The 20,258-nt window shown below is 39.6% G+C and overlaps 1 protein-coding gene and 1 pseudogene across 11 annotated transcripts in view; both read left to right on the top strand.

Annotated features, from left to right (window-relative positions):
- Positions 1-20,258, top strand: part of Rgs20 (regulator of G protein signaling 20) — a 66,246-nt gene that overhangs the window by 27,700 nt on the left and 18,288 nt on the right. The window lies entirely within an intron of this gene.
- The window catches only part of LOC147830187 (large ribosomal subunit protein uL3 pseudogene), a 31,605-nt pseudogene extending 11,347 nt beyond the window's left edge, over positions 1-20,258 (top strand). Inside the window, exon 1 of the transcript XR_015440531.1 lies at positions 1-20,258. This exon is cut by the window's left edge and continues 11,347 nt beyond it. The product of XR_015440531.1 is annotated as a large ribosomal subunit protein uL3 pseudogene (transcript).

The following is a 20,258-nucleotide window of genomic DNA, read 5'->3' as shown; positions in this document are numbered from 1 at the left end:
AAAAAAAGTGAAAACATGCATAATTTACAAATTTCCTTCAGACCATACACTTCTTATTTCTGATATTTCCCAGAAGGCAATTCTAAAAGTTGAGTTATTTCATAGAAGCGAAAGACTCAACTTAGTTTTAAAATATTCAGTGGCTCAAAACCTCTGGTGGCTTACGAATTTGGCAACGGCTACATAAACAAAGGTGTAACAATTTCCACTGTGAGCTACTGCAAAACAGATGGTAACATGCTTAAACGGCTTTTCTGAAAGATGAAGATATGTGTAAGCATCCATCTGCAAGTAATTATAATTCAAAACAATCTTTTGTTACTATTAAGAATCTTGTAGTTGACTACTGCTAGAAAAACAATGAACCAACTTTTTCTTTAAACAGACCCCAAATAACTTAGATGGTAAAGTCAGAAGACAGCAGTTTTGAAAATCCGTACTTGTGTACACAAAGGCAGAGTCTAGAACTGCCCCTAAAAGCCACTAGCTACTAAATGCCCAGCTTTCTCTATCATGTAGTGAAAGACATAGCTTTGATTTGATTTTTGGTCTATTTGTGCAGAAGTCTGTGTAACTGCAGGTCTTCACTAATATTTCATAAACTGGAGTGGGAATAGTTTTTTTTCTGGTGATGGTTATTTCACAGGATAACCTGCCAGCATTCTCTCAAACTTAAAATCACCTCATTTCAGCATCATACTAAAAATAGAAACACTGCTGTTGACCTGGAGTCAGCTTATTTCCCAGCAGCTAATAATACCAGGTGGCAGCCTTGGGCAGGCAGAGGCCCTGTTTGTTACTTAATTAGCATCAGGTGATCCTAGTTACCCTGGGAGGATGTGGCTCAGAGAAAGCTGTATGCACCTGTTGCTCCTCCAGAGTAGGCAGCTAAACCCAGGGTGAGTGTAGCATGCCCTTGCCCAGCCTGGTTTCACTCAGTCTGGTTTTTTTTAACCTCACTGTGTGGATTCTTGAATGAGAAAGAATGAGCAGCCCACGAAAGACTTCCTGTGGGCTAAATAGCCTCAGAGCCAAACATCTTTAGTAACCAGCCAGTCCCTGCAAGCTCTAGAAACCTAATGGTCTTACGACAGACTTATAACTCTCTCCAACACACTTTAGTCCCCTGCCCCCCAGCTAATTGGTTTTTCCTTCCTTTTCTTCTTCCTGTTCATTTGTTTCTTCCAATCCCGCCACAAGTGAGAGGTGTGGGCTGAGAAAGACCTGGATGGTAGGTTCCTCTCACTCCACCCATGGATAAGCACCCCACTCGGGGGCTCACTACAACCGGCTGCTTTGTTACTGGTGCTGCACCCTGTATGAGCCAACAAATGTGGTATCAGAAAAAAAAAACATCCAGGAAGAAAAATAGTAGAAAAGCTCTTTCAAGGAGCAGGGAAAACCTAGAAGGCAGGAAGACCAAATGGGAGTTAAAAAAAAATTAGGAGCAAATTAGAACACGCTGTACTAAATATTCAGCAATGTTACTGCAGAGAACAAGGAAATACAGTGGTGCCTCAGTCCACAAACTTAATTCTTTCCATGATTCTAGTTCCAACCCGCATTGGACAAGAACCAAATCAAATTTCCCCATAAGGTCAACATTGAACCTAACCATTGAATTTGATGGGGTTCTCTGCCGCCCTCCAGGCCCCACCTCCCAACAGCTACTCAGCTACTCATTTCATCAGTGGATGAATCCACTGGTGAGCATAGCATCCCCATGAGCAGCTCACCTTCCACACATGAGAATTTTGGGGGACATTTTAGATCTAAACCATAACACCAAGGTTTTACATGTAGGTAGCCTTCTGTATACAAGGAAACACAGATTTGACATTCATGAATTCAACCAACTTCAGACCAAAAATATCTGGAAACAAAGCATTGCATCTGTATTAAACATGTACAGACTTTTTCTCTTGTCATTATTCCCTAAATAGCTAGAGCCCTCTGTATCTACAGTGTCTGAGATTGGGTAAACAAAAGTGACTTATGAATAATTGAGTAAAATGGGGAGAAATTTCTTCCTAGTATGGGTTGATGTATCTCAATGAATTCCCAGTTAAGTTATCCAGCAGAAAAGGTTAAAATGCACTGAGTCTTGAGAAACAATGGATTCTTCAATCATTCATTACGTATTTCTTGGACAGGTCTATGTAAAACAAAATTAAGCAAAGCATTATATGGAAAAATAAGAGAATTATGTTTCCAGTGTGTATTAATCAGCTTTTCCATTGCTATAACAAAATGCCTGACATACATAACAAAAAAAAATGGTTTATTCAGCTCACAGTTTCAGAGGTTTGAGTCCCTCACCAGCTGGCTCCAAGGCAGATATTATGACAGAAGAGTGTTGTAGAGCAAAGTTGCTCATTTCGTGGCATCCAGGAAGCAAAGCACAGGGGAAGTGCACCAGTAAGAGATACACTCTCCAAAGGCACAATCCAAAGACCCACCTCCAAATAGGCCCTCCTTCCTAACAGCACATTCAGCTGTGAACATAAGTGGATCTCAGTTTATGAATATGGCATCCCAAGATCCCGTCACTTTTTCAAATGTCTTTAATCCAGTGGAGTTGACACTAAGATTAGCAGGAACACCGTGAAAGTATGGATGCACCAGTATTAGCAAGACCAGAAAACTGATATCAGAAGAGACTTGCCTTCAGCTTATAGGCCAAAAAAGATTTTATCAAGACTCTTTATCAAAGGAGATTACATATATACATTATATATATAATTAATCTTGACATTTTCCATATATTTGTGTCAGATCAACATATGAAAAGATGTTCAACATCATTAGTCAAAAGAAAAGTGCAAACTAAACCCAGGAGCCACCATGTAAAACATATTAGAGGTTTACTAGGAAATAGCAATCTGACAGCATCAACTGTTGACAAGGATGTGAAGCAACTGAAATTCTCATTCCTTGCTTGTAGGAATTGAAAAAAGATACAGTTGCTCTGAAAGACAGCTCAGCATTTTTTTAGCTAATAAATTTTCACTTACTATATGAGCCAGTATTTACCCAAGAAATTATAGCATACCCACACAAAAGTCTCTGCACAAATGTTTATAGAAAACTTGTTCCTTATTGTAATAAACAGGAAGTAACCCAAATCTCCACCAATAAGTACTTGTATAAATAGTTATAACCATATAATTGGGTACTACTCTCCTATAAAAGAAACAAAGGGGCCCAGGGATTTAGCTCAGTGGTTCCACCACCTGCCTCGCAAGTGCAAGGTCCCAAGTTTGATCCCCAGTACAAAAGACAAAAAAAAAAAAGGAACAAAGTACTGATATATACAACAAATGGAGGAATTTGAAAAACGTGCTAAGTGAAAGAAGCCAGACTCAGCTAGATTCTTTGATTTCATTTGCATAATATTCCAGAAAAATCAAAACTATCAAATAAGACTACAGAGAAATTTCAGTAAATTCAGAAACATTAAAATTATCCAGTCTGTGTTTTCCAATAGCAATGTAAAATCAAAAATTACTAGTCGAATTAGTTAAGAAATTAAAAATAAACTTCTAAAAACCCTTAGATAAAAAAGAAATCCTAGCTGAAATGAGATCTAAGATATTGCAGCTGAGCCATCACATCCGAGCTATTTGGAAATAAACATAGTGCTACATATCAAAACACATTGGATAAGAGCAAAGCAGTAATTTGATAAGAACGTATAGACCTAAATGCTTTTATTACAAATCACTGATGACTGAAAATAAATGGGGGCTGGGGATTTAGCTCAGTGGTTCTGGTGCCTGCCTCGAAAGTGCAAGATCCAGAGTTCAATCCCATTACCAAAAAAAAAAAAAAAGAAAAGAAAAGAAATGGACTAAGCAGTTTTAAAGAAAGTAGATAAGCAAGGAATAAAGGAAATAAAATTAATGAAATTTACAAAAATCAGAATTGATCCATAAAACCTAAAGCCAGTTCTTTGAAAACTACACTCCAGGCTAATCTTTGGCAAGTCTGATTAAAAAGAGAAAATCCAGGGCCAGGATCTAGCTAAGTGGTTCCGCTGCCTGCTTTGCAGGAGCAAGGTCCCAAGTTCAATCCCCGGCACCAAAAAAAAAAAAACAAGAAAAGAAAAAGATAGAAAATCCAAACCCACTATGAATGAGTTGTGATATTAAGCCAGAGATGGGAATTTTTTTAGTCAAAAGCAAATACTGTAAGTTTATGCAAGTATAATTTGAAAACACTTAAAACACTTTCTGAAAAAACATGAATTTAAAACATTAGGTTATGTGAAAGTAGAAATTCACGAGTCATACACAGATACATAAAAGAAACTGAAAAGATATCAAGGTACTTATCCATAAGAAAGGGATCAGCCCCAGATTTCATGGATTCTACTATATCTTTAAAGAACAGGTGATTCAGATAATCCGGACCGTTAAGACAGATGGAAATCTTTCGAGTTTAAACAGAGCAGAATAAGATTTAAAATGGACAAGTTTGACCCAAAAAGAAAATTCATGAAGGGAAACTTCATTCCTAACAGCCATATACATCACAAGAAGACAAGCCCTAGACATAGGAATAACCATGTAGTGAGCAGTGAGTGATCACTGGATGTTTTAAGCACAATGAAAGTGTTTCACTTGTGTTGCCTCATTTAATCTTCACCTTCATGTTACTTATGCCAGTTCTATGGATAAGAGAACCAAAGCTCAAAGAAATGGGGTCATTTCACTGAGGTCACACAGCTAATTAACAGCAGAGTTGAAATTTAAACCAATTTCCCCAAATCCTTACGAACAATGGACATGATTAATCTTGACATTTTCCCCAAATCTGATAGGTGGAAAGTAATACCTGCTTTTAATTTGGAAAAATGTGGTTCTGGTGCCACAAACACTGAATCCCAGTGATTGCTGGCAGCGACCATAAACTAGAAGAGTCAAGGAAGAATATTTCCCACACCCTTCAGAGGGAGCATGATGCTGCCTACACCTTTACCTTGGACGTCCAGAGCTATTGGAGAATACATCTCTGTTGGACAGAGCCTCCTGGTCTGTGGTAGTTTGTAGTCCTAGTTCTTTGAGGTATTTCCATACTGATTTCCACAGTGGTTGTACCAGTCTACACTCCCACCAACAGTGGACAAGGGTTCTTTTTCCCCACAGTCCCCCCAGAATTTGCTACTGATTGATTTCATGATAGCAGCCATTCTTTCTGAGGTGAAGTGGAATCTCAGCGTTGTTTTCATTTGAATCTCACAAATGACCAGTGATGTTGAACATTTTTTCAAATGTTTATTTGCTGTTTCTACTTCTTTGTCTGAGAAATGTCTGTTCATTTCAGATGCCCATTTTTGGATTTGGGCTTTAATTTTGTGAGGTCTAATTTTTTTAAGTTCTTTATATATTCTAGATAGTAGACCTTTGTCTGAGGAACAGCAGGTGAAAATTTTTTCCCACATTGTGGGTTGTCTCTTCACACTGATTGTGGTTTCTCTTGCTGTCCAGAAATTTTTTAGTAAGAAGAGATCCCACTTGTTGTTTGTTTGTGCTGGTTCATGGCCAACTGAGGTTTTGTTCATAAAATCTTTTCCTACACCAATATCTTCAAGAGTTCTACCTAACCTCTCTTCCAGCCGGTTTAGTGTTTCTGTTTTAATGTTTAGATTTTTAATTCATTTTGATTTTAGTTTAGTGCATGGTGAGAGATATGGGTCTAGTTTTAATCTTTGGCAAGTTGTAACTCAGGTTTTCCAGCACCATTTATTAAAGAGGCTATCTTTTCTCCAGTGAAAGTGTTTGGCTCCTTTGTGAAAGATGTGGTGGCTGAGTATGTCTGGAGTTGTTTCTCCATCTTCTAATCGGTTCCACTGGCCCTCTGGTCTGGTTCTTTCCCAGTACCATGCTGTTTTTATGACAGTAACTTTGTAATATAGTTTCAAGTTGGGGATTGTGACACCCCCTACCTTGTCTTTATTGCCTAGAATTGCTTTTGCTATTCGAGGTCTCTTCTTGTTCCACATGAATTTTTGTATTGTTTTCTCAAGGTTGGTGAAGTATGCTGCTGGAATTTCAATTGGGATTGCGTTAAATCTACATAGCAGTTTTGGAAGTATGGCCATTTTCACTATGTTGATCCTTCCTACCCAAGAGCAAGGGATGTCTTTCCATTTTCTGATATCATCTTCAACCTCTCTTTTCAGAGTGCTATAGTTTTCAGAGAAGAGGTCTTTGATTTCTTTTGTTAGGTTGATTCCTAGGTATTTCGATTTTTTGTATGCTGTTGTGAAAGGAATTATTTGCCCCATTTCTCTCTCAGGGAGTCTGTTGTTCATGTACAGGAAAGCTATTGATTTTTGTGTTGACCTTGTATCCAGCTACTTTACTGAATTTGGTTAATAGGTCTAGAAGACTTTTGGTGGAGTTCTTGAGGTCTTCTACATAGAGTATCATGTTGTCTGCAAATAATGACAATTTGACTTCATTTCCTATCTTTATTCCTTTTATTTCTTTCTCTTGTCTAATTGCTGTGGCTAATGTTTCCAAAACTATATTGAACAGGAGTGGTGATAGTGGACATCCTTGTCTTGATCCCGATTTTAAGTGTGAAGGAGTTCAGTTTTTGACCATTTAGTATGATATTGGCTGTTGGTTTTTCATAGATGACTTTTATCAGATTGAGGTAGAGACCGTCTGTTCCAATTTTTTGTAGGGTTTTGTCATAAATGTGTGTTGGATTTTGTCAAGTGCTTTTTCTGCATCTATTCAGATGATCATACAGTTTTTGTCTTGGCTCTATTGATATAGCATATTACATTTACTGATTTGTGTATGTTGAACCATCCCTGCATCCCTGGGATGAATCCCACATGGTCATTTTCTTGATGATCTTCTGCATTCTATTTGCCATTATCTTATTAAGGATTTCTGCATCTATGTTCATTAGTGAGATTGGCCTATAGTTCTCTTTTTCAGTTGGATCTTTCTCTGTTTTGGGGATGAAGGTGATGCTTGCTTCCAGGAATGAATTCGGAAGTGTTGCTTCCCTTTCAATTTCATTGAAGAGTTTAAAGAGTAGTGGCAGCAGTTCCTCTTTAAATGCCTTGTAGAATTCAGCAGTGAAGCCATCAGGACCTGGGCGTTTCTTAGTTGGTAAGTTTTTAATTATGTTTTCAATTTCGATGATATTGGGTTGTTTAGAATTTTTAGGTCATATTCATTCAACATTGGTAATTCATACGTATCTAGGAATCTCTCCATTTCTTCTATGTTTTCCATTTTATTGCTGTATAGGTTCTTGAAGTAGGTATTGATGATCCTCTGGATTTCTTCGGATCTGTTGTAATTTCACCTTTTTCATTCCTAATTGCATGGCTTTGGGCCTTTTCTTTCCTTTTTCTGACAAGGTTGGCTAAGGGTTTGTCAATTTTGTTTATTCTTTCGAAGAACCAACTCTTGACTTCCTTGATTTTTGTATCATTCTCTTAGTCTCCATTGCATTGATTTCTCCTCCGCTCTTTATAATTTCTTCCCTTGTATGAGCTTTGGGTTTGTCTTGCTCTTTTTTTCCTAGAAGCTTGAGGTTCAGCATCAGGTTGTTTAATTGGGCTTGCTCTGTTTTCCTAATATGGGTATTCACTGCTATGAATTTCCCTCATAAGACTGCTTTCATTGTGTCCCATAAATTCTGATATGTTGTATTGACATTGTCATTTAATTGAAGGAACTCTCTGATTTCTTATTTAATTTCCTCTGTGACGCATTGGTTATTCAGAAGTGTGTTGTTCAATTTCCATGTGTTTATGAAGTTCTTGCAGTTTCTTTTGCTATTGATCTCCAATCTCATCATACTGTGGTCTGATAAGATACAGGGGATAAGTTCAATTCAATTGCACTTACTTAAACATGTTCTATGAGTGAGTATGTGGTCTATTTTGGAGAACGACCCGTGTGCAGCTAAAAAGAATGTGTATTCTGATTTTGTGGGGTGGAACACTCTGTAAACATCTGTTAAGCTCATTTGTTGAAGAGTTTGATCGAGTTCTAGTATTTTGTTGCTTATTTTTTCTGTAGTTGATCTACCTCTTTGTGACAGCGAGGTTAAGGTCCCCCACTACTATTGTATTAGTGCTTATTTGATTTTTCATATCCATTAGTATTTGTTTTATGTAGTTGGGTGCATTAGTGTTTTGGTACTGATTGTTATCTCTTTCTCTTGGATTGTTCCCTTTACAAGGATGTAGTGTCCTTCTTTGTCTCTCTTAATTGGTGTTGGTTTGAAATCCACTTGATCTGCAAAGAGGATAGCTACTTCTGCTTTTTTGGGGGGTTCCTGTCACATGGAGTATTGTTTTCCACCCTTTAACTTTTAGTCTATGAGCTTCTTTTTGAATTAAGTGTGTTTCTTGTATGTAGCATATTGTTGGATCTTGCTTCTTGACCCTTTCTGCCAGTCTATTTCTTTTGATTGGTGAATTGAGACCATTAACATTGATGGTTATAACTGATAGGCATTGTTTTATCCTTGTCATGACTTTTTCTTTTTGCTGGTTCTCCCACTTTGTGTTTAATTTCCTGTCGTGCCTGATGGATTCATTCTGCTGGGCTTCCTGGGGTTGTGATCCTCATTGTCTTTTCCTAGGATATTGTTTAAAATTTTTTGGAATGTTGGTTTGGTATTCCTGAAGTTCCTACGCTGCTCTTTGTCATGGAAGTATCTTATTTCTCCATCAATTTTGAAAGATAGCTTTGCAGGGTACATCAATCTGGGTTGGAGGTTGTTTCCCTTTAGGGCTTGAAATAAGTCACTTCAAACTCTTCTTGCCTTGAGGGTTTTTGCTGAGAAATGGGCTTTCCTTTGTATGTGATTTGTTGCATTTCTTTTAAGTGCTTGTAGAATTTTGTTCTTTTGGGTTTCTGGAATCTTAACAATTATATACCTATGTGTAGATTTTTTTTTTTATCATGGCTAGTTGGAGTCCTATATGCCTCACTTATCTATATGTCAAGTTCTTTTCCCCTTCTTGGGAATTTTTCTGCCATTACTTCTGTGAACAGTTTTTTTATGTCATCTGCACTCTCTCCTATTTTTTCATTTACTCCGATCATTCTTATGTTATCGTTCTTCGCATCGTCTAGCAGCTGCTGGATTGATTTCTCATGATCCCTTACAATTTTAAAGCAATTTTTCTTTTCCTGGTCACTAATTGCAATCTTACCTTCTAGATCTGAAATTCTGTCCTCACATTGGCCCATTCCCCTGTGTAAACTATCAATGGAGTTTTTAGTCTCCTGGAAATCTGTTTGTAGCTGTTTTATGGATTCCATTTGTTTCCTTTGTTGGGATTCCATCATGTTCCTCAGGGCCTCTATTTTTTTATCTCAATTGTGTCCGCTCTCAATTTATTAATCATGTCTTGCAGTATGGGCACAATCTCTGTTGTTATCTGAGAAATTATTTCTGATTTCATTTTTTCCAGATCCTCTTTTATTGTCAGTTCAGGGAGTCCAAGTGGTTGAGTTTCAGATTTTTCCATCTCGTTTCCCTTTGGGGTTACCTTAGGTGATCTGGAAGTCTGGTTTGGGGACTTATTTATGTGTCTTCTTATTTCAACAGATGCATCCTGTTGTGCCTTTTTCAGGCAACTTTTTGCTCACCCAGTGGTCTTCAATTCTCAGCAAGCCACCAAGTGTCCTTTACTCTGCTGCTCACTAGTGTACCAATTCCTGGGTTCAGAGTGGTTGCCTTTTGGATCCCTGAGTTGACCTGTTGTCTAGGAGGGCTTCTGTTGGGGGGCTCTGCACACTTGGGATGGTACCTAGGTGTGCCTCTGGCTAGGGCTTGCCCCCCTATGTAGCTGTTATCTGGGAGGGCCTTTGGATGGGGGCTGTGCACCCCAGACCCTGGTGTATTTTCACGTCTTTTTAGATACCTCAGTAACTAAACAAGCTGGACTCAACTGAGTGTACACAGGCAGTGAATTTATTCTCCTAGCACCACTTCAAAATACTGGATCTCCCTCCCTTGACTCTGTGTCCAGCAGATCTCACAGCTTTGGGGTTCAGTTGCAGTGTTTGAACAGTCTTGTTTGCAGGCATTGACAAAGACCCCCCACCCCTATCCTTCCCCCCTCCCTGAGTCTAATCAAACTTAACTGCATCTGTTCATTTCACCTCACCCAGCTTAGGCATCTCCAGAGATGGATCAGAGCCACCATGGGGAGGAGAAAGAGAGAGAATATCCCTTCTCTCCCCTCTTCCTTTGCTCTCCTTTATTAGTAGCTGTGGGTTGCAGCAAGCTCAAACCTAGAGGCAGTATTGGTAAATACATGCAAGTTCAGAACAACCACCTGTGCAACTGTAACATTTCTAAACATACTGAGATTTCTTTGTGGTCTTATTTCATGGTTTTGCCTTTTCCAGAATGTTGTATAAATGAAATTATATAGTATATATGTAGCTAGCCTTCTTTTACTTAGCATAATGAAATTCACCCATGCTGTTGTGTGTATCAATATTTCATTCCTTTTTATGTCTAGTAGTACTCAACAGTTATATGTGCAACTATATATAGACATAAAATACAGTTATAAACTGTTATAATTGATTATTCGGGTACCTGTTGGTGGGTATTTGAGTTATTGTTATTTTCTGTTTTGGGTGATTAGGAATGAAGCTTCTATAAATATTTGTGCATATATTTGTGTGTGTGCATGTGTGTGTGTGTGTTCATTTTTCTTGGCTAAATATTGGCTCATGCATGCCTATTAGCTTTATAAGAAAATACCAAACTGTCTTTCAAAGTGGATACAGCCTGTTCTGATTCCCATAAGCAAGGAATAAGAATTTCAGTGGCTCAGCATTCTTCATGAGGACCTCCCTCCTTTCATCTGACCTCTAACACTAACACTGCCAAAAGACTGCTGTCCCCGTAGCACATCCCCAGAGGTTACTAACACTCTCTAATATTTTTGGATGGAGTCCTTTCAAAAACATTCAAGTTTGGCCACCTTATATTTGTCTCATGAAAAATATCACCCAGGCATGCAGTTTGATTGTCCCCTTTTTTCTTAGACCTGACTGTTGTGATCAAAATCTCCCATTCTGTGCTTTCCAGGTGAGAGTGAACCTCTAGTCTCTCTACTCCTCAGGCCCTGCCAGGCTCTTCCCAAATCTCTCCCTCTGTATATGAGGATCAGGATGGGGTTGGCACTCAAATGCCCATCCAGGGACTACGAGATGAACCTTCTGTTCTGGCAAGATGCCTTCGTATCTCTTCTGCCCCTTACAGGTGGTTGGGGAGAAGGGAGCAGAAAAGCTACTGGGCTTTCTACTTCTGCAGATTTCCTTCAGTGACATCTTTTCCTCTAAAACATTCTCAAGACTAATGTTATATGAGTTTCATTAATTCTCTTAGTGAATTTCACATAGACTTATCCGAAGCTTTCTATAGACATATGGGCAGACATCGCTCACTGTGCTACCTTTGGAGACTCAAGAGACTTTGGAAACCCTCCAGAACAGAAAAGTTTCCATTTATTATCCTGCTCAAATGACATTGTCTAGTTCTTGGCTACATAAAGTTCATGTGACTTTTCTAGCCACTTTCAAAGTATTTCTGCATTGGAAACATACACTCAAGGCCCATTTTTGCAGGCAGATCTTAATTAATTTGACTGACATACTGTTTTCAATTCCAGGCTCACTGTTGTATCTTATGTTCTGTACTTCTTGGGTTCTACTTTTCTCCATGAAATATATTTCTTAATAGTTTTCTTTGCAAGGGTCTAGAAGAAATAAGCTCTCTGAGTGTTTGTATTTTGGAAAATAACCTTTTATTTTAGACATTCACTTTGATTACTAGTATGAAATTCTAGGCTGACAACTTCTTTTGCATAAGGAAGATACGATCTCTTTCTTCTGGTCATCTGTCTTGCTGAAAGCCAGTCTGGCTGATGGTCTAATGATCATTTCTTTTGTAGAAATCTCTTTGCTCTGGTGGCTTCTTCACTTACCTTTTAATCTTTGATGTTCTGAAGTTTTACCGGGATATTTCTAGTTTTGATTTACCCTTTTTTGTCCTGCATGATACATAGAGAGCACTTTCTATCCAAGTGTCACAATTATTTGAGGCTGCTGTAACAAAATATCCTAGCCTGGGTGGCTTAAACAATGAATTTATTGCTCACAGTTCTGGAGGCCAGAAAGTCTGAAATCTAAGTAAGTGCTACAAATTGACTGTCAGTGCTACCAGACTGGGTGTCAGTGCTAGCAGATTGGGTGTTGGTGCTGGCAGATTGGGTGATGACTTCTGTCTTCTACTGTACCCTTTCATGACTGAAAAAAAGAGGGTCAAAGCTCTTTTAAAAGAGCACTAATCCCTTCCATGAGGCTCCACTCTCATGTCCTAATCACTTCTGGAGACTCCACCTTCAAATACCGTCACATTAGGAATTAGTGTGCAGCATATGACATTGCTATCATTATTGCTTTATATAATCTTATCTTTTAAAGAATCTAATAAAAAATAAGAGTAGAAATGCATAGTTTCCTGTTTTTAAAAGGTTTAACCTTCTTATTTACTGTATCTTTTTCTTCCTCTCTATAGATTTGAGTTCTCTCACATTGCCATTTTCTTAATGCAATATGACTTTTTTCCTATGTACCTTCTCTCCATTGTTATTGTCAAATAGATCACCTTTTTATATGTTATTAGTTCCAACAGTGTAATTTTATAGATACTGTTTTATGCAGTTACTTTTAAAAGCAAGAAAAGAAAGAACATGTAATCATACTGTCTTTTATCTTTACCTAGATAATCATGTTTTCCAAAGCTGATGCTGTGTGTGCACGCATGGATGCGCGCGCGCGCGCATGCATGTGTGTGTTTCACTGTTGTCACTTCCTTTGAAGAACTTCCTTCGGTGTTTCTTGGAAGAGAGATTTTCTTGCAACAAATTCTTCCCATTTTTGCTTACCTGAAAATATCTTTATTTTGCCTTCATTTTTTTTTAAACTGGCCTTGCTAAATACAGCATTCTTGAGAAACAGATTTAGCGCATTTAATATATTGTCCCACTGCTTCCGGATCTCTTGCTTGTGACAAAAAGTCAGCTGTTAATCTTCTTGGGATTTACTTTGATGAATCATTTTTCTTTTGCTAATTTAAGATTTTCTCTTTATCTTCCAACATTTTGACTGTGGTATGTCAGGTCATAGATCATGTGTTTATACTACTTAAAGTTGATTGAACCTGTTGGTTATGTAGATTAGTAATTTTCATCAAATTTGAGAAGTTTATAGCCATTATTTCTTCAAATATTTTTTCTATCCCAGTTTTGAAAATAATGTACATAGCAAGCTTTAGACTGCTATCCTTAGAATCTTTCTAGTCCTGCTTGCAATATTGACTGTTGGCTGGTATCTTGGGACCTGGTAGAGTGTTTTCAATCGACAGTTAAGTGAGAGTTGTGGTTCTCTGTGCCTAGAGTGTTGTACAATCAATATGAAGAACCCGACTTTCTTCTGGAGGTCTGGGATATTGGTATGTGCTGGCCAGAATGGCTAGGTGACCAGCTCTCCGTCAAAAGCTTGGATGCTGCATGGCTTTGTGGGCTTCATGAGCAGAGATAGTGCATACATATTGCTGAATTGTTGTTGTTAGGGAACATGTGCTCTGTGTGATTCCTCACGAGAGAAGGGGACCTGGGGAATCCTCCACCTGGATTCCTCCAGCCTCTGCCTGTGTCTTTTCCCCTTGCCTATTCTGTCGTCTATAACCTGATTTGCCATTTTTCTTGTTGCTACTAACATCATGGAACTACTAGCCTTCTCCTACTTGCTTGCCACTAGAATCTCCATTGTTTTTGACAGTGCCCTTACCCATGAAATGTTCCACTTGGTATACAGTTATCCCTCAGACAGAGTTTCACAGGTCTTTGTCTTGAAGGCCTGAAAGAACCTCAACACCTCAGCCCCATATGGCTTGCTTCCCTGCAGCTACACACCTCTCAAGTTGGCTCAGAGGTGAGGTGGATGGCAGCCCTGGGTCTTTCTGAGCTGGCTCCTCTTACTCTAGAGTCTCCCCTGCCAGCAAGTTCAGCTTCTGTCCTACATGTGGGGACTAGGAGCAGCAGGGGAGCCCCATTCCTCTTGAGCACAATAACCCAGAAGAGTGTCTGTGACACTGTGCCAGTGAGGGATCTGATGCTGGTGGCCTGACCCTCCTAGGGTAAAACAAGCACCCTGCTTTGGAAGCTGAAATTGTGGGAAAATGGGAGCAGAGCTTGCCTTAAATGCCATAGACTTTCTATCTGTTGCATATAAATTTACCTGCACTATATCTAAGTCAATTTTTCAGGCCTCAAATAATTGATTTTGATTGTGTGTGGTGGTGCATACCTGTAGTCCCAGCACTTGGGGAAGCTGAAGCAGGAGGATTGCAAGTTCAAGCCCAGCCTAGGCAGTTTAGCAAATTACCAAGACTTTTTCACAAAATAAAAACTAAAAAAGTAAAAAGGTCTGCAGGTAAGCAGATATAGCTCAATTCAGAGGTCCTGGGTTCTATCTCTAGTACCACCAAAAAAAAAAAAGTCAGCAGGCACTCCTAAGAAGATTTTTAATTCTGTAGGCACATTCTACTAAATTCAGGCAAAAATAATTCCTTTGTCAAGATGGTAAGTAGTAGATATACTTGTAAGTAGGTAAACTAAAAAACTCCTTATAAACTCTAGATCAATTTCAGTAACATAATAAAAGAACAGTTATCTTTTAGGGCTAAGAAGAGTTTTCTTACTGAAATAATAGTGACTCACTCTACTGGCTGGCAGGATCTGATGGCAAGATGTCTCACAGGAAGTTCTCTGCTCTTAGACATGGATCCTTGGGCTTCTTGCCCCAGAAACACAGCAGCAAGCATCATGGGAAGGTGAAAAGCTTCCCCAAGGATACCCTTTCAAAGCTGGCCCACCTCACAGCCTTTCTGAGCTATAAGGCTGGCATCACCTACATTGTGCACACAGTGGCTAGGTCAGGATCCAAGCTGAACAAGAAGGAAGTTGTGGAGGCCATGACCATGATGCTGCCCATGATGGTTATACCACTGTGGGCTATGTGGAAACCCCTCAAGGCCTCTGGGCCTTCAAGACTGACTTTGCTAGGCATATCAGTGATGAATGCAAAAGGCCCTTGTATAAGAACTGACATAAATCTAAGAAGACCTTCACCAAATACTGCAAGAAATGGCAGGCTGATGTGAGCAGGAAGCAGCTGGAGAACTTCAGAAGCATGAGAGGAAATACTGCCGGGTCACTGACATTATCACGCACACCCAGATGTGCCTGCTTCATTTACAGCAGGAGAAGGCCCACCTCATGGAGATCCAGGTGAACAGGAGCACTGTGGCCAAGAAGCTGGACTGGGCCTGGAAGAGGTTGGTGCAACAGATCTCCATATACCAGGTCTTTGGGCAGGATGAAATGATCAGTGTCACTGGGATGACCAAAGGGCAAAGGCTACAAAAGGGTCACCAGTCGCTAACACACCAAGAAGCTGCCCCACAAGATCCACTGAAGGCTGCTCAAAATTCTCTGTATAAGAGCACGGAACCCTGCCTGTGTGGCTTTCTCTGTGGCATGTGCTGGGCAGAAAGGCTACCATCACCGCACGGAGATCAACAGGAAGATCTACAAGATTGGTCAGGGCTACCTTATTAAGGATGGCGAGCAGATTAAGCACAACGCCTCCACCAATTATGACCTGTCTAGCAAAAGCATCAACCTTCTGGGTGGCTTTGTCCACCATGGTGAGGTGACCATTGGCTTTGTCATGCAGAAAGACTGTGTGGTGGGAACCAAGAAGTGGGCGCCCACCCTCTGCAAGTCCTTGCCAGTGCAGACAAACAGCAGGCTGTAGGGAAGTCTGACCTTAAGTTCCTTAACACCACTGCCACTTCCAGAGATCATGAAGGAGAAGAAAGCATTAATGCACCACTGAAGAAAGACCAAATTGCCAAGGACAAAGGCACTTAATGTTAGGAACACATTCTGCAACTGGTGGAATCTCAGTAAAAGTTGTTTTTCATTGGGAAAAAATAAAATAATGGTGACTCAACATGAAGAAATGTATTGGTACAATTCACTTCACAGACTATTCAAAGAAGGAAATTCACATTCTTATCTCAGTAAATTTTTAAAAACCTAACAGACTTAAACATTTGCCTCTTTTCTTTTCGGTGGTGCTGGGATCCAGTTTGAGGGCTTCGCTGCATAGTAGGCAAGGACTCTCCGCCGAGCTTCACCCCAGCATTTGCTTCTTTTTAACATTCATACTCTGTTAACACTTTTGGCTTCCTCTCTGGCTCTCATATTTTCCCACAGCTCAGCAGAATGTGGTATAAATGATACTTCTGCTGGCATGTAGTAACTGCATGAAAGCTATGCTTGTTCATTTAGAATTTGGGGGGACAGAGAGGTTCGATGTTGTTAATAAGTTTTTATAGGAATGGTATGTGTTTCTGTACACTTGTATATAAAAGTTTTAAATGTTTTAAGATGTTAAAATTACTGAACCATGTTTAATAAATCTGAGAAAGTAGGGCCGGGGATTTAGCTCAGTGGTTCCGCTGCCTGCTTCACAAGTGCAAGGACCTGAGTTCGATCCCCAGTACCAAAAAAAAAAGAATCCTGAGAAACTATACAAAAAATGCTACCTTGATTCCAAGGTAAAATTAAACAGATGTGGCCAAATCATAACTCCACAAAGATGGACTGAAACACAAAACACTGGGAGAGGAAGAGGAGTGAGGAATTGTAAATTAGAAAAATGATTAACAACTAGTAATTAAATAGAAATACCAGTGAATGTAATTATCAAGTTATTCCATATGGAAGGACAAGTCACAAAAATCTGTTGCAACTGTATACAGTGCAATAAATTTGAAGACAGCCTCAGTAACAAACCTCTCTCATCTCCTTTAATCTGGTAACTTTCATATTTAAAAGAAGAGTCTAGGGCCAGGGATTTAGCTCAGTGGTGCCACCACCTGCCTCGCAAGAACAAGGTCCTGAGTTCGATCCCTGGTACCAAAAAAGTAAAATTAAAAATAAAATAAATAAAAAGAGTCTAATCTATTTAATATTTTTCAACAGATATCAAAAAGATATATTTACTAATACGTGGGAGGATAAACAAATTATGGTACATCCAGGCAATGGAATACTGCTCAAGAATAAAAAGAAATGAGCTATTGATAGATGCAATAGTCTCAAAAAAAATATGCTAAATTAAGGAAACTTGACCAAAAAGGAGATGTTGTAGGATTCTATTTATATAAAGTTCAAGAAAATGCAAATTAATGGACAAAGAGAAAGCAAATCAGTGGTTGTTTAGGGCAGGGAGTGCAGAGGGTAGAGGTTGTGTGATGTATTCACCACCTTGATTGTGGGGATAGCTTCACAGGTAAATGTCAAACTTATTAAATGGTACACATTATACATATGCAGTTTATGGTGTTCCCATTAGACCTCAAGAAAGGAGTTTCCAAAAAATGTGTAAGGGCAGACCTAGGCAGAATTTTTATTTCAGTAACCTTATGATGTTCTCTCAGAGTTTGCTCACTAAGTCACCAAGATTCTTTAGGTATTTACAAAGAAGTAGATGTGTATAAACAAATAAAATATGTTAACTACTGGTGGGATTATAAAGATATCTTCTTCCAGAAACCTCCAGCATACTACAAATCTCCAACATATGACATTGTACAAGCATTACAAATCTTCTCATTAAAGAAAGCACAATGACAAAGATATCTAATAGTATTTCTCCTTATTTTATTTATTCATTTTTATTTATTTACTTTTGCAGTACTGGGGATTGAGCCCAGGCCCTTTGTACTGAGCCATACCCCTCCTTTTGGGTTTACTTTTATTTTGAGATAGGGTTTCACTAAGTTGCTGAGTTGCCCGTGGTGGATTAAACTTGTAATCTTGCCTCAGCCCTCCCAGAATGTTGGATCCTTCTCAATATTTACTGAATTTCTTGGCCAATGAAATAAGACGCTGGAAGGACAATTTTTGATCCCTTAGAAAGGAACACCAAACAAGAGACAAGTATGATTATTTATACACAATATGATTATCAAACTAGAAAATGCAAGAGAATCAACAGGAAGACTGCTAGAACTATAGGATAATTCAGTATAGTATTCTTAACCTTCCTATACTCTATTTAAAGAACAGAGGTGGGAGTGAAACAGAAATGTTGTTTATGACAGCAGCAAAATCCATCTAAAGGAATAAACCTATCAAAAATGTGCAAGACTTTTTTGAAGAATACTAACACTACACATAAGAGATTTAAAGAAACAGCTATTTCGTGTACTGATGGTGAAAACTGGATGTTAACAAAGATATTAAAATAAGAGTCCCTGGGGCCGGGGATTTAGCTCAGTGGTTTCACCACCTGCTGCGCAAGCGCAAGGACCCGAGTTTGATCCCCGGTACCAAAAAAAATAAAATAAACTAAGAGTCCCTTGAAACCCCTGGACGGTACATATCACAGTCTTCTGGAAAGCAGTTGGGTTTTGGTTTTGTTCTTGTTTTAATGAGACAAGTTGCTTCGACATCTCTTGGAAGACAGTAGCTACCTGGAGCATGTTTTGTTCAAAACATCTTCGCTTAGAGATTGTGCTGCCTTGTCCTTGGACTTCAGTTTCCTTGAATGAAGTGAACAGTTGCTGGTCTATGCCTCCACTGAAAAGTCACAGATGAGCTAAAAACCTGAAGCCCGGAAGCACTGGAGCCCCAGGTTTGTGCGCCACACGCAGAAAGGGACTCGGAACTCTTTCTGCTCTCAGTGCTGCCATAAAACGTGGCTAGGACTTTGGTAGATGTCTGTACCACCACATTTTGACCAAGAAGTCACTCCTGCTTGGGAAGCCTCACCAGCTCGGGCCAGGCTAGGCGCTGTGCACAATTTCTGGGTGTTGTGACCATGGCATCACTTTGAATGGGGAGGGACAGTAAAACTCTTTTATGCGTCTCTGTTGCTGTCCTGAAACTCAGATGCCAGACTCATTAAAAGAAACTCAGATATCATTCCTCACTAGTAAATCTGTAAATTTATGTAATTCTAATAAAAATGCCAATATGATTACTTTTGGAACTTTGACAAGCTGATTCCAAAATTTGAAAAGGGGGAGAGGGGACAATAACAAGTGGGCAAGAACACCTCCCTCCCTACCTCTAAAAAGACAAAACAAGAAACTTCTGAGTAAAAGACAACATGACCTACTCAATATAAACAAATATAATAAAATCAAAATATCCCAAGTGGCGATGCACACAGGCAGTGGCAGGTCCCTGGGAGGCTTGAGGTAGGACAACAACGATGCATTGAGGCAGCTAGGGAAACTTTGCAAGACTTCCTCTCTTAAAAATAAAGGAGTCGGGTGGCCCCTGTAATGCCAGCACTCAGAGGCTGAGGCAGGAGAAGCACCATGTGCAGTTCAGTCTGGGCAATTTAGTGAACTAGACCTTATCTGCAAAAATTCTAACAAGGGCTGGTGATTTGACTGCCATTGAGGTGGGCAGGAGGGACTGTCCCTAAGATGGCAGCAGATCTGGGAAGGCCACAGTCTAGCTCAGTGCCTTGCTCCTGGGAATAACTGAGTAACTACTGTGAAGCAGGCTATGTTCTAAGTGCTTCACAGATACAGCATTGAGTTCCTTTTCATGGTGATGAAGCTGGTAAAGATTTATCTGAATCTCGTGGGTCTGGCCTCAGACACAGCCTGCCAGGGCCACCTGCTCTTCTGACCTTTCAGACGGCTCTGTTAGCGTGGCTGATCTTTTGGCGTGGCTTCTTTCGCTCTCTGTACCCTGGCCTCCTGGGCAGCCCTAACTAAACTGTGAGCTACAACTTGCTCCCCTTCGCTTCTGTCTAGAGGGACCCTGAAGAGGAAAATGTGCCTATTGTGGCATCTTACTGAAGTGTCTTCGTGCTTGTATTTGTCTGTCTGTACCAAACTGTGACGCCTAAGGGCAAGAGTCTCTGTGAGCCGTTTTATTCCTGGGATTTATCACCCTGTTTGGCAGATGCTAGACATTAAATAACTATTTGATAAGTTAATGGAGTGTAAGTCTAAGCAGCAGTTTTTACCAGAATTAGTATAAATGACCCTGGATATAATTCCACTGCGTCTTAACAGCCAAATCCCTGTGCATACATTTTCATAACTCTGCACCCCCATCCACCCACCCTTCTTTCTCCCTCTCCCTG

This window comes from Heterocephalus glaber, unplaced genomic scaffold, assembly GCF_053883595.1.
Source record: "Heterocephalus glaber isolate CG9 unplaced genomic scaffold, H.glaber_assembly_v1.0 deba00000281, whole genome shotgun sequence".
Lineage (NCBI taxonomy): Eukaryota > Metazoa > Chordata > Mammalia > Rodentia > Bathyergidae > Heterocephalus > Heterocephalus glaber.
Note: the sequence above shows the minus strand (reverse complement) of the source record. Positions and strands in the feature narration are given on the sequence as shown.